Source organism: Sciurus vulgaris (assembly GCF_902686455.1).
Source record: "Sciurus vulgaris genome assembly, chromosome: 9".
Classification (NCBI taxonomy): domain Eukaryota; kingdom Metazoa; phylum Chordata; class Mammalia; order Rodentia; family Sciuridae; genus Sciurus; species Sciurus vulgaris.
In genome coordinates, this window is record NC_136469.1 from 64,466,518 (window position 1) to 64,480,364 (window position 13,847).

The window sequence follows — 13,847 nt, forward strand, 5'->3', positions numbered from 1 at the left end:
TTTAAAACCTGGCCACAAGTAGCTTATAGTCTGACATGGAAAAATAAACACAAAACATTATATAAACCTTTGCCAAATGCTGGAACAAAGGTCTAAACAGAAGCTGAGAATGTAACAAGAGGGGCTCCTGGGAAGGGATGCCTCCACTGAGACAGACAGGCAAAGACTTGGAAGAGGGCTTTCAAGATAGAGAGGGCAGTGTTGACTCCAGAGAGAAGCAACACTGTATAGATGATTTCAAGAAATATAGGATATCAAATACTGTTGGAGGGTGGAAAAGAGGAAACGGGTTATAATCTCATGGGTGGGCAAGACAGATGTAGCTAATAGCTTAGAAGGAATGAGAGAAGAGGAATACAGAACAAAAGGAGGAGCCAGATCCAAAAGAATCTCATAGTACCTAGAAGTTTGACCTTTACTCTGAGCAACAGCAGCTAGAGATGGGAGGGATTCTGCAGCAAGCAATGAGTTCACCAGGGTGGGAGATTTGATTACTCTAAGGGTGGTGTAGCAGATGGACTGGTATCATAACAGATGAGTTGAGGCAGTGAGATTCATTAAGAAGCTGAAATTAACATTTCAAAACTCACCTTGCATCAATAGATACTTAACATATAATACAAAAGGTCCCACATTCACTTTTTATAATGGCCTGCATAAAAATATTATTTAAAATATGATAAATAACCAATATCAGGATTTACAATAAATCCAAAAAAGAAAACTGAGAATCTCAAGTTTTAAAATGTTCAACCAATATACAGCCCATTTTAGACGTTATACACTAATGTCTTAATTTTCTATTGTTTTCTTTAAATCACAGGAAAAAGTTTCTTCAGTTTATTTTTATTGTAGTGATTTACTTTCCCTGTTTTCTACCGAGTTTCAAAGTCATATTTCAGAAACAAGATGCCAAAAAATATATAAATAAATCGGTAAAATTGGTAAAGAAGCATTATGATGTGTATGCAAGGTATAAAAGTAGAAAGACATTTAATAAAAAACTGAAATTATATTCTTGACCATGACACAGTATCCTAAAGGTTGTCAGAAAAAAAAATTATTGATGAACTTAGCCAGTCAGTTTCTTTAACTGAGACATGCCTATCCTGAATTACCATGACTGCATTTTCACAATAAACATTTTCAAAAGTCTAACTAAAACTCATTAATAAACTGATAGGAAGAACTTGAAAAAGTAAAAAGAAAAGCCTGATTCAGAGGGTAAAACATGCATTAAATAAGTGTTAAAATATACTTCAAATTTAGATATCAACTAGATGAGTCTTAAAGTATTTATAAGTTAATAATCTCAGTTTGAGACATTTTACATCATTTAAAGATTATACATGCATTTAACAAAAGTGAACAGCTATTGGCCTCATTTTAAGATATTTATGTTATATTGAGACCTATTCCACCTGCTGTTTAGACCTGGTTTAATCCCATTTTAGAATAAGCTGGTTTCTGCACAGTAGAACTAACATAAAATCTGTGCCAGAGTATTAGCTGTTCTTTATTTCTATTGGCCTATCACTTAATCTGTACTGTGGTGCTACTATTATCTGTGCTTTAATATGTAGTACAGAAAATGCTGTGAAAGTATAATCTCATGCATATCCTAATTTAAAAATTCAAAATATCATACTGTTTATGGTTTCACAGTCAAAAAAACCAAACAAGGGAACTTTCACTGTGTCAGTACATAAATTTCATCTAGTTATTGCCATAGTTCTAGAGAGGCAATATATTTACTTTTTAAGTTATGGGTAATAGACACATAAATTTTATGAGTGTTCTAAATCCAAAAATGCACAGAAAACAATTTCTTTCTGTCTCCTTTAGCACTTCTCCTTTTAATGATAACCTGGGATATACAGAACCAAACTGATAAAGGAACACATGACAACCCTAAGATCACACAGAGAAACAAGTGCCATGTGTGGCGACAGGAAAAAATAAACAATGTGTACCAGGAGACACTAATTTTAGTTTAATGTTTAATAACAAGTCATGGTTTATAAGAAACCAATAGCAAGTCACTTGGACAAGGAGAGACTGTGTCCTAAGTTCCTAAGTCTTTTGCACTTTGGATTAAGAAGGCTATTCTTACTTCTCGTCACTCCCGATTATCTCTGCTCCCAAAGGCAGTGACTATTTCACTTCACTGCACTGCACTATCAAATGGACACTGTTTTTTTTTAAAAAAAGGAAAAGAAAACAAGCATGGTGCCCACGTTCCCAGTTTCTGCATTTTGACACTGTACTACATCGTCACATGTTCACCTGAAAATTTCCCATACATTCCTAGCCCTGTCACTACTGGAAACTTAACTGATACTAACGTTTTAATACTGATATAGAAATAAAGACAAACTCAACAACTGGAAGACTTTGAGTATGACAGAGACAGAAACTTTATTGATAGGACACACATGGAATTAGTGTTTGACAGCTGTTCCCACCACCCACATTAAGTGCATTAAGAATGTACACAGCATTCTCAGCAGCAGTACACAAAACTACACTGCCACCAAGAACACTCAACAGCAGGCAGCCCTCCTTATTAGCTTTAGCATGCCACACAGTCGTTTGCTTACTGATCAGAACAGCCAACAGGGAGATGGAGTTCACGAGTAAAAGCGAGACTGAACTGGCTAATTACTTACCTTCTCACTTAAAGCAGGCTTGCTTCTCTAACTTTTTGTTTCCTCTCTTGTCATAGCTCAGCGCCAAATGGTTATGATTCAGCAGAAGTTTGAACCTGACAGTTAAAAAGAATTTTTTTCAGGAAAAAAAAAAACATTGAAAATTTAAGTTTCCTCCACTGCGGTCTTTCTGGTCTTTCTTCCCTCACCCTCTGCGTGTTTCTCTCTCGTCTCTCTCTGCAAGGCAGCTACGTAGTGGTCTATAAATATTGACCCTCACACTTGCTCAGTGCTTTACTTGCTCATGGCACAGGTCTGTGTTACTGAACACTGTGGTAATACTCCGGCAAAGTTCTCAGCTGCTCAGACAAAGCTGTGGATTGGCTCACTACCCAGCAACCCTGTGCCTGCCTGGAAATACCATTTTGCTGCCAGCTTTACAGATGCTATGGGCCTTTCCTGAGGCCCAAATCAGGCACAGAAGGGCAATTATGAGGTTTGTCTGAAGAAATACAGCTTTCCTCAAGCAGGTGGAGAAAAGGGGGGCAGGGAGGAGTGCAAAGACAAGAAAGGAAATACTGCCTTTGTTCTGGCCAAACACAATCTCAAACCCTGTATAAAAGTCAGACCTAAATGTCATTCAATCAGGCCTTGTAAAACTTAATTACTACATATTATAAATGGCCAAAAGCATAGGAGAGCATTTTTGTAATTGTTTTAATATTAGTTCTCATTAAAATAAGGCTATAGTGACTCAGTAATTGGGCACAAAGAAACGTTTTGACATAATTAAGTTCATTTCCAGAATGACAGAAATGCACTAGAAAGTATATTTATCAGATAAATTATGTATTTGGTGAAAAAAGTTAAAATGTAATCCAAAATTATGTCAATCAACATATTGTATTAACCCCTAGATTTACAATCCTGACAATCTGAATTGTTTTACTTCAGTTTATAGGTTGCAGGTGATATGAATAAGATACCTATTATCTACCTATACAATCTATAATGTTCACAGTGTGAATGATAAGGAAACAAATCAAGTCCATATTTTTTTATGCTCTATGCCAAGGGTAATCATCTGTTCACTTTATCAATTTTTCTCTTTTGATTAAATCAAAGGTGAAGGCATTTGAAATGATCTAGTCACTTACTTTACTAAAGAAAAAATTCAGCCCCCACCCACTCTGCCCAGGGTCAAATGGCAACTTTGCAGCAGAGCCAAAATGAGAGTCCTTGTCTAATTGCTCAAAGACTGTGCTCCTTCTGTTAGGGTAGTGATTCTCAGACTCAATTTCAGGTCCACCTTCATGTGAAAGTTTACTGGAAACCTTACTAGTAAATACAAATAAAACAACCAGAACATAAACTAGCATGAAACAAAACATTTTAATTGACAGAGGTGGTGCACAATTAAATTTCAAACAACTGAAATCCATCTTTCTTAATTCAATAATTAATTAATATTTGTCCAATAAATTAACTCATTGCCAGAAGAGGTATATAGATAGATGCTGAGGAGGCAGAGATAAAACACAGTTCCTACTCTGGAAGAGCTACAGTCTAACAGGGTAGCAAGGGGCAGTTGGTTGCAAAACAACGTGTGAAGTCCTAGGATGAAGAGTTGAGGAAGCAGAGAAAAGGAGCCCTGAGCCTGTAGAAGGGGCATACAGAGGTGGTTCCCCACTTGAGATTTCCAGACCTGAAGAACGAGCAGAGTTAGTGACGCAAAGAAGGGAAGACTAACACAATAAAGACAGGCAGGAAAGAGAGGGATATACACACAGAAGTTCAAATAATTTGTTCTTGCTGCAACATAAAAACAGAAAGGAAAGGTGCTTTAAAAAAAAAAAAAAAAAAAAAGACTAGAGAAGGAGGAAGGTGTTGAGGGATTTTATTATGAGCCAGGTTAACAAACTTAGGTTTTACAGAGTAGGTAGACCTTCAACTACTTTTCACTGACTTTTGAAATTTTGAAACATTATGTAACCCCCACCTATTACCAAGTTAACATCTATAATTTTTCACCTAGAGTAAGTGTATGCCTTCAAAGAATTTAATTTCTACTCTACTGGAAAATACTTCCATTTCAAAATAAGACATATCAACTATTTTAAATATACTAATAGAATCTAAATACATATCAATTTAAATACATACAATAATCATTATCCCCTCAAATATAAAAATAGCAACTTCTTTTAACAGCTGAATTTTATATTCTACACTTTATTTTCTTGACCTTTACTTTCATCTTGCCTCATCATAGAATTTTTGTGTAATATATTTTAATTCTAATTAGAAGTCTTTCATGGGTCTCCCTGTCATGTTTCTCTACAGTAAAAAAAAAAATTAATGTATTATTTCAAATTGTTAAAGTATTAAATTTCCCAACTCCAATGCAATGCATAACAGTAAGTTTTAGGATGTATACGCATGCCTTACTTTTATGAAGTAAGAGGAAAAACTGTTGTATTAAAGCACTGCTCTTAGCTAGATCAGTATTATAAGAGTATATGCAGAAGTTGAGAACCTGGACACTGATTTCCATTAAAACTATCGATTCAATTGCTACGTGAAAGAAACCAGCCTGTAAAGGCTATAAACCATATGATAGCAACTGTTTCACATTCTGGGAAAGGCAACACAAAGGGCAGCGAAAAGTTCCAAGGTTTCCAAGGGTAGTTTGCAGATGGGAAAGAGTAAGAATTTTAAGGCATTGCAACTCGTCTGTGACGGCAGATGCACAACATTATGCATTTGAGAAAATCTATCAAATTGTACAACATAGAGTGAATCCTAATTGTCAATTATGAATTTCAGTTAGGTCTCTTCTACTGTCTTTTTGAAGCAAAGTGCCCTAGAGGGAGTATTATTATTTATCGAGTGATTACTATCTAACAGAGGTTTTAGAAATATTATATCTAACACAAAAATCAACCCAGACAGATGATTATGCTTGTGCCTTTTTTAAGAGGAAGAAAATGAGGCTTAGAATTATTAAGTAGTAATGTCTAAAGTCATGTAATTAATAAATCGTAGAGCTGGAATCCAACCAAAATGCCGGACCATAGCAGCACATACTACCTTTATATCAGTCGCTTAAGTAAGAAATAGAGGCTGCCCAGGTCAGACAGGGTGAACAGAGTAGTTCCCTCACAAGTCAGAAAGGACTGAAAGGGCCTTATCCCGCATTTCTCTAAGAAACCAAAGCCATATTAATATCAAGTATTGAAAGGTAGCAGAAAGACAGTACTAACTAATCAGTGGATGAAAGCAAAATAGTGTATGCCCTTAAAGAACTTAAACACCTTTAATCTTCAATATGGTTGAAGGGCAAGGAATCCATGAAAAGTCAAGGGTGGCTCTTCTTTGGGCCTTTTCCAGGCAAAAGTTACAGAAGGAAGGAGAAACATTAGAACAGGCAGCTGAGAAGAGAAGACAGTTTCAGCTTTGGACATGTTGAACTTGAGATATCTGCGTGGCATCCTATTATGTTCAATGGGCATTTAAATGTGCTCGTCTATGATACAGGCGAATGAAGCTTACACCAATTCTGTAGTCCTCTAGTTTTTTGTTTTCCTGCTCCAAACCTTGCCACCATATAGTCTATTCTGAACACAGAGGACATGCACATCATATTCATCAGCTAGACAAAATCCTGTACCGCAACTTCATTTTACATAAAGGTCAAACAAAGACCTTATAATGATCCATAAATCCCTTTTTGACCTGCTTGCTCAGTGTATCTCAGCACCAACAACCTCTTCACTCCTCAACTCCAGCTCACTTATCCCCCTAACAAGTTTGTCCTTAATATCCTTCTATTTTTTGTTGCCATCCAAATATGATCTTTCTGCAGACAGCGGCAGGACTGACTCTTCACCTTCTTCAATTCTCTATTCAAATAGCACCTTCTCAGCACACCCTATCATTGCCAATTTAAAACTCCCTTCTTTCTTATTTGATTGTTATTGCTTTTCTCTTCCCAGTAGAGAGTAGGTTCAATAACTGCATAGATTCCAAATACCTAAACTGAGCCTTGAACATAATAAATGCATAATAAATATTGGACAAATGACTAAAATAGACATTGGTGAGCCACACTCGTTAGTGGTTCCTGAAGTCATGAGCTCTCTCAAGGACAGCATGTATAATTAGAAAATAACCCCCAAAATTTTGAAGGCAGATCAAGGTGGGGGGAACCCATGAACACTGAAAATAACTATGAGGTGAACAGGGGAAGAACAAGAAAAAGGATGAATGAGGTTGGTGTATTAACAGGAGCAAGTAGTCAACAATGCCAGATGTCACAAAAAGATCAAATATGAAAAGGATAGAAAAGAGCCCATTACATACACTATTCAGAATATATTGTGAGGCTACACCACTGACACATATCATTTAAACTGTTAAATTTTAGGGCGTATGATTAATGTTTCAGCCAAGAAGTTATGAAGAAAGCAAGCATGGGTACCTGAGCTGCTTGCACTGGAGGCGGGAGATCAGCCTATGAAGTGCAATAAGAGTAAAACCACTCTCCAAAGTTGTGGTCATGAAGAGAAGAGAAAGAAGGACAGGGACAATGATTTAAAACAGCAGGGACAAAACCTCATTACAATATAGAGATTAAGTAAGGACTGTGAGATCAAGGTGATGTGAGTTTTCTTTCCTCTCTAGTTGGACGGTGCTATGGTTTGGGTCTGGAATGTCCCACCCAAAGGCTCATGTGTTGAAAGCATGCTCCCTAATGCAGCAAAGTTCAGAGGTGGGCCTTTTAGGCAATGATCAGTTCATGAGGGCTCCGACCTCATCAGGGTTTAATTCATTTGATGGGTTAATAATGAACTTACCTGGGTAGTGAAACCTATAGGAAGGTGGGACAAGGCTGGAGGAAGTGGGTGGCTGGAGGCGTGCCTTGGGGACTCTGTTGTTAGCCCCTTCCTCTGTTTGTCTCTCTTTCTGCTTTCCCAGCTGCCATGAGCTGTGCAACTTTCCTCTACCACCATGATATTCTGCCTCACCTCAGTCCCAAAGGAACAGGGTAAGCCAAACATGGGCTGGGTCCTCTGAAACCGCGAGCCAAAATAAACCTTTCCTCTTCTAAGTTGTTCTTTTCAGAAAAACTAACAATGTAAGTTATATATGTACCTTAGTTTCTTCTTAATAAAATGGGTTCAATATTAGTATTTGTGTCATTGAGAATCAGTATATACTTCATTTTATTGTAAAAAAATGTTTCACAGTATGAATATACCAGGTTTTATTTATCCATTCATTAGCTGATGGACATTTGGGTTGGTTTCCACTTTGGAGCTATGATGAATAATGCTATTATGAACATTCATGTACAAGTTTTTGATTGAATTTATGTTTTCATTACTCTTGGGCAAATACCAAGGAATGAAATTGCTAAGCAATCTGGTAATTTATTTTTAACATTTTTAAAAAACTGTCAAACTGCTTTCCAAAGTGGCTGTACCATTTCACATCCCTGCCAGCAAATGTGTGAAGGTTCTCCACAAACACCTGTAATTAATAAACATCTATAATCATCCCTATATGTGAAATAGAATCCCATTGTCATTTCTCCAATGACTAATAATGTTAAGCATATTTCATGTACTTATTTGCCATTAAGGTATTTACTCTAGGCTTCTAGTAAATGTTATTTGAGAAAACTCTAGGTCTAAATAAAGCTTGAAGTGTATTTTAAAGTGCTTAAAAGAGGTGTACCTGGCATAGACATAGCCACTCACTCATTAAGTGAATAAATTAATAAACAAATAAAAGATTAAAGAACTAGAAATATTTACTAGCATATTCTTTCAGTTTTTAAACTAAATTTGAATTCCTGTACAGATTTGATAGAATATTTACTAATGAAAAGAAGCCTTGAGGAGGAAAAAGAAATTAGAGAAAAAATAGATTCTCTACTCAGCTTTATGACAACTGTTACCTATATTGGTATTTTAGTTTAATAAGCTAAGCATCAGATAGTGTTAAGAAACTGAAATTGTAATCAGTTATATCAGTGCTTTAATGCTTCCTTGAAGTTAGAGGTTAAAAAAATAAAAACCTAAGTACCGAATGCTTTTAAAAAATGCTGCTAACAAACTTAATCAGATATGAATAACACAAAGTTATCTAACCCTATAAAGAATGACACACTGCTCAGAGGCAAATAGGTACAAGCAAAATATTAGTAATACAAGTTTGTCCTCATTTTTCACCTGAGGGACTATATGACTTTTAGCATAAATGACTGAGGAAAAAGAAAAATTGACTCTATACTGTGCCTAGTTAAAAGAAAACCATGGAATATGTTCTGCTTTTCCTTCCTTTAGAGGCCTACTATTAGTTATATCAGATAGAGTTGCTTACCTTTAACTCTAAGGTTCTTTGTTCTCAGGTAATAAATATTTTGGGTTCCCAGGACCCCACAGGAAAAACATATATAAGTCTCCTAACCCTTACTGCTGCCACTTTATTGTAAGTACTTATCCATTATTAGTTTGAGAAGTACTGACTGCACAATTAATAAATAGGCCATCTGTTCTTCTCAACTGGAATAATGTTGTATGTGAATCTAGAAGAAGGAATATACTGAATAAGCAAACCACAGCAAAGAACATATATCCTTTTAAACTTTTATTTGCCATCACACCAAACTAATACTAAACTAAAAGACTTTATCATTAATGTATACAAATGGTTCTGAAATTCATAGTTCATAGAATGCACATAACCAGAACCAATAACATTTAATTATGTTTAATGAAACAAGTTAATAAAAAATAAAAGTGAATAACATCAGAAATATTTTTATTGTACAATTATTGCTAATGGACAAAAATCTCATTTTTATTCTTGCTTATTAACAATAGCTAAGTTTTTGGCTGTGTATCACTATTTCCTGTTTTTTTTTTTTTTTTGTTTGTTTTTTTTTTGCAGTGCTGGGGATTGAACTCAGGGCCTTGTGCTTGCAAGGCAAGCACTCTACCAACTGAGCTATATCCCCAGCCCCAGTATTTCCATTTTTTCTCCTAGAACTACTATACATACTTATATAATATGAAGTCAATGTCAAAAGTTTTCTTTAACATAATATTTGCACTACAGATTCCTATTTTTAAAGCAATTCTAAAATCATCATATACTTTAAAGTATTATCTTTTCTTTTTTTCAGTGCTGGGAATTGAACCCAAGGCCTTGCTCATGATAGGCAAGTGCTCTACAGTTCCCACATCTTTTCATTTTGAGACAGGATCTCACAAACCTGCTCAGGCTGGCTTCATACTTTCAATCCTCATGCCTCAGCCTCCCAAGTAGCTGGGGCTACAGGTGTTTGCAAATGCATTCAGCTGACATTTCTTAAAGTTAATGAATCAATTCCTACTAATTCAAATTTTTCTACTACCACTCCAAAATAGAAGTTAAATTAGGTCTAAGTGGCAGTAAGATTCTGCATAAGAGTGTTAATTCCATTAATGGCTGGGAGGTTCTAATCATTACCTGTCATTTCAGGCCAGAGTTCTCTTTCATGGCAAAGATGTAGTTGAAATTCTAACTACTTGTTTCTTTTTTTTTTTTTAATTATTCATTTGAATATCTTTTCATTTATGCAAATGCCCATAATTAGCAATATGTAATAGAGTGTTTATAGAAAAAAGCTGCAGAATTTTTTAAAGTAAATGCAATTGGAATCATGAGACTAGAAGGTATCTTTTCCAACACAGGAGAGGGGTCATAAAGGTGATCTTGAAACCATCCATTCTAGAGGTATTTATGTTAGATGAAAGGAAAGGAGCAAACATTGCAGGATTTCCTATAATAAGCCAAAGCCAAACATTCTTTAGGATGGAGAATGGGAAATCCCAGCCAGGAATGATTCGGCAAAACCCAACTCAATGACCTCAATGGTGGAGGGAAGTGCTTGTCTCCCGAATTTAAGGTGTGTGTTTGCTTTTAATTTTGCAATCATATGTCAGAAGCTCATAAAAGTATCACTGAATGACTATATTTAACTAAGTAGTGAAAACAGGAATGTAAAGTAATTCATCAAAGAAAAACAACTGGTTTATTTTACTGGTTCATGATAAATATGCTTTCCTATGGAGGATTTAAATTGTAGAGCTGAAAAATACCATTATTCATTTCAATACCAGATCTTTGCCATCAAAATATATTAAAAAAAAAAGAAGAGAAAATAGGAAGAAAACAACAAAGCAAACTAAACTTAATAAAAAGTGAATGAGACATCCGTTACCCTATTTGTTTCACATGTAAAATGTGGTTGTTTCTACTAGCTGTCCTGATTGACAGAGCCTAAAATTTTCTTCAAATGTGGTGTCAAAAATACCTAGAAGAATTCTAACAAAAAAAAAAGCTACAAATGAAAAATCTCTTTTTTAGCTCTGTAATTTTATAGATCTGAAAATTGTCATGTATAACACATTTCCAAGAATTAATTAAGGTAGGTTTTGAGATGGATTGAAATAATCTTTTCTGTGTTTAAAGCTTTAGTTTCACAAGACTACTTTAGAGTAGGTAAAAGCTATAGGGAAATGCATTCAGATTATTTCCCCTCTTCCAGTAGCTTCATACTGATATTAGCCCTAAATTGAGCCAGGGCCCAGCTGGAACTGGGCTGAAGACAGATGGGTGGTAAAAGCAGGAAAAGTAAAACTAAAGGACATCCATACACTTCTTTTTCATGACCCAATTAAAGAGCTCAAATAATATTAACGTAAAGCATATCAACATGTATATGTATCTGTTCTGCTTTAATTTTTATTGAGCCAGTGAACCAAAATAATTGTTTTGTACAAATGTTTGTATTTGGAAAAGCATATACAAAAACATCTATTCATACTTTTAAAATGTCAGCAGAGAATATGACAGAATATTTTGAAAGTACAGGAACCTCAAAACATGTTCTCAGGGCCTATTGCCCGATTCCAAATGGTATGTACAAACCCAACACTCACATTTTATATTGTTAAGACGTGTTCTTTCCTCTATCTATCATCTGACAAACAATGGGAGCATCCCTACTTTATATATGAGGAAACTGAAGTTCAAAGCAGGTAAGAGAACAACCCATGAATTCAAAGTTTGAAAGGATACGCAGAATCCTCAGATCCTCCCACATTAAATCTTGTGCCTTGATCAGTCAGTCTTTCATTAATACCACAGGAAAATATCTCAGTAGACATTATTTTCCTTTAAGGAAAAAAAAAAAACAATAATTCTTAGGGAACAGAATGAAGTGTTCCAATTTAGTGCAGGCTTTTGTTGATAATGGCCGGCCACACACACACACACACACACACACACACACACACACACACACACACACACACAGCTCTTATCTCAGTTTTTCCACTATTGGTTCATGACAGGACCACTACTTAATCATCCACATTAAAAACCTTGTGTCCCACTGTGTCTCCCCTATTTCCATCTGGAAGCTAAATACTCAAGATTCTCTCTTTGAAAAATCTCTGGAATCTGGTCTCCTCTTTTCCTTTCCCTCCATTTCTATCAAAATTCAGATTTGGCTTTCATGTAACCTTACATACCGAAGTGATCACAATGAAGTCTCTCCATCACCACTCCACTCTTTCCTTCATCAATCTTCTATATTGTTGCCACACTTAAAATTTTTTTTTTCAACACCTTCTCTTACTGACAACAGGGTTCAGACGTCTTGGCATGGAATATGGGCCTCTCCACCATCTTGACCTGGCCCTACCCTTTCAGCTTCATTACCCTTTTATCCGTAACGCAAATCCCACATTACGCTCTCCTAACACACCAAACCATATGTTCTCTGGAAATGCCAAGTGCTAAACTTCCACAGCTCTGCGCCTCTTCACAGAATGACCTTCTGTTAACCTTCATTTCCACAGAGTAGATTTTAAGCTAGTGAAGAACTAGATTCAAATATGTGGACATGCAGATTCAAATTAAAAGAAGAAAAATTATTTGGGTGCTGTGATTCTGACATTAAGACCCCTTGCTTTCTCTTTAGAAATATAACAAATTGCTTGATGTGAATGGCTAGAATTTCCTCCTGAAAACTGAAGGGAAAAGCACATAAAGATCCCACGCCTCCAGCAGCACAGCTGAGCCTACATTGTATATTTCAGTATGATTTTATGAGCTGACCAGCATTTCTGTCCTAAGCACCCATTCTTCTTTATTTTTAATAATTTCAGTGATAAAAAAATGAGGCAATGAAAATATGATAATTTCAACTGTATGATGATGTTCCTTTCAAAAACTCTAGTCATCGAGCTTTCAGGTAAAATTATGTATAGTGGTGCTGCAGAGATTTTGAAGCAGAATACAATCTGTTATATTAATCCTAAGTAATATTTAAGTGCTCACATTATGACAACAGAATCCATGAAACTAACAGGCCATCTACATAGAGAATTTTAAATATTTATGTGCCCAAAGATTGCTGCATTTTCTTTTGGGTAGAACAACAAAGTTCAGAGTATACTGATGAAAGTTATCATTAGATTTACTGGCAATCAATATCAATTAAAAGCTACATTTTAAAATGCATATCAGGTGTTACTGGAAAATGCATCCATCTGAATAGCAGCTATTGAAAAGTTTATCAAAAGAGTAAATAATGTATAAAAAGTCCCAAGTGAGTGATGAAAACCTTGTTCAAATGACAAGCCACATATCAGTTGTAAGCCAGTGCTCAGACTTATTGGCACCAACAATGTTTTCTTAATTTCCTAAGTGTGCATAACATCACACACCCCAGTTGGCTTATACTACCCTTCATTACTACTTTCTTCTATTTGAATCTACTTTGACTTCCTTATATTCCTGAAAAATCCATTTTAAAATTCTAATTAGCATCTCTAATGCTTCTTGTGGAATATTTTGAATTTATTTTTATGCTTTCATTCAATAAACACTTGCTGGGAACCTGTTATGGACCTAGCACTACAGACCATCTCTGTTCTCCAAACCTGGTGAGGGAGACAGATCAGTAACCAGATTCCAAAAATACAACAGACAATGGCCATGATACAAATATGCAGCACAGGAAAGATAAACTTCCTAGGTACACAGCTCAGAAAAGGAGTTTCAGAGTAGGAGAAGATTCCTGAGTTCTTAAAGTAGGATAAGTTCACCAAAAAGTATTTAATGATTTCAAAGACAGGG

The 13,847-nt window shown here is 35.6% G+C and overlaps 1 protein-coding gene across 3 annotated transcripts in view; it reads right to left on the reverse strand.

The window, feature by feature from the left end:
- Positions 1 to 13,847, reverse strand: part of BMPR1B (bone morphogenetic protein receptor type 1B) — a 282,027-nt gene that overhangs the window by 145,787 nt on the left and 122,393 nt on the right. Inside the window, exons 1-2 of one of the 3 annotated variants that reach the window (XM_079154767.1) lie at positions 2,858 to 2,966; positions 2,670 to 2,764 (exon numbers count right to left, since the gene is read on the reverse strand). The exons of 1 other annotated variant lie outside the window; for it this stretch is intronic. The gene's annotated coding sequence lies outside the window, so the exon portion shown is untranslated. Of the gene's footprint in view, positions 1 to 2,669; positions 2,765 to 2,857; positions 2,967 to 13,847 lie in introns of those variants that run through there. One more of the 3 variants, XM_079154766.1, reaches the window with a different exon arrangement.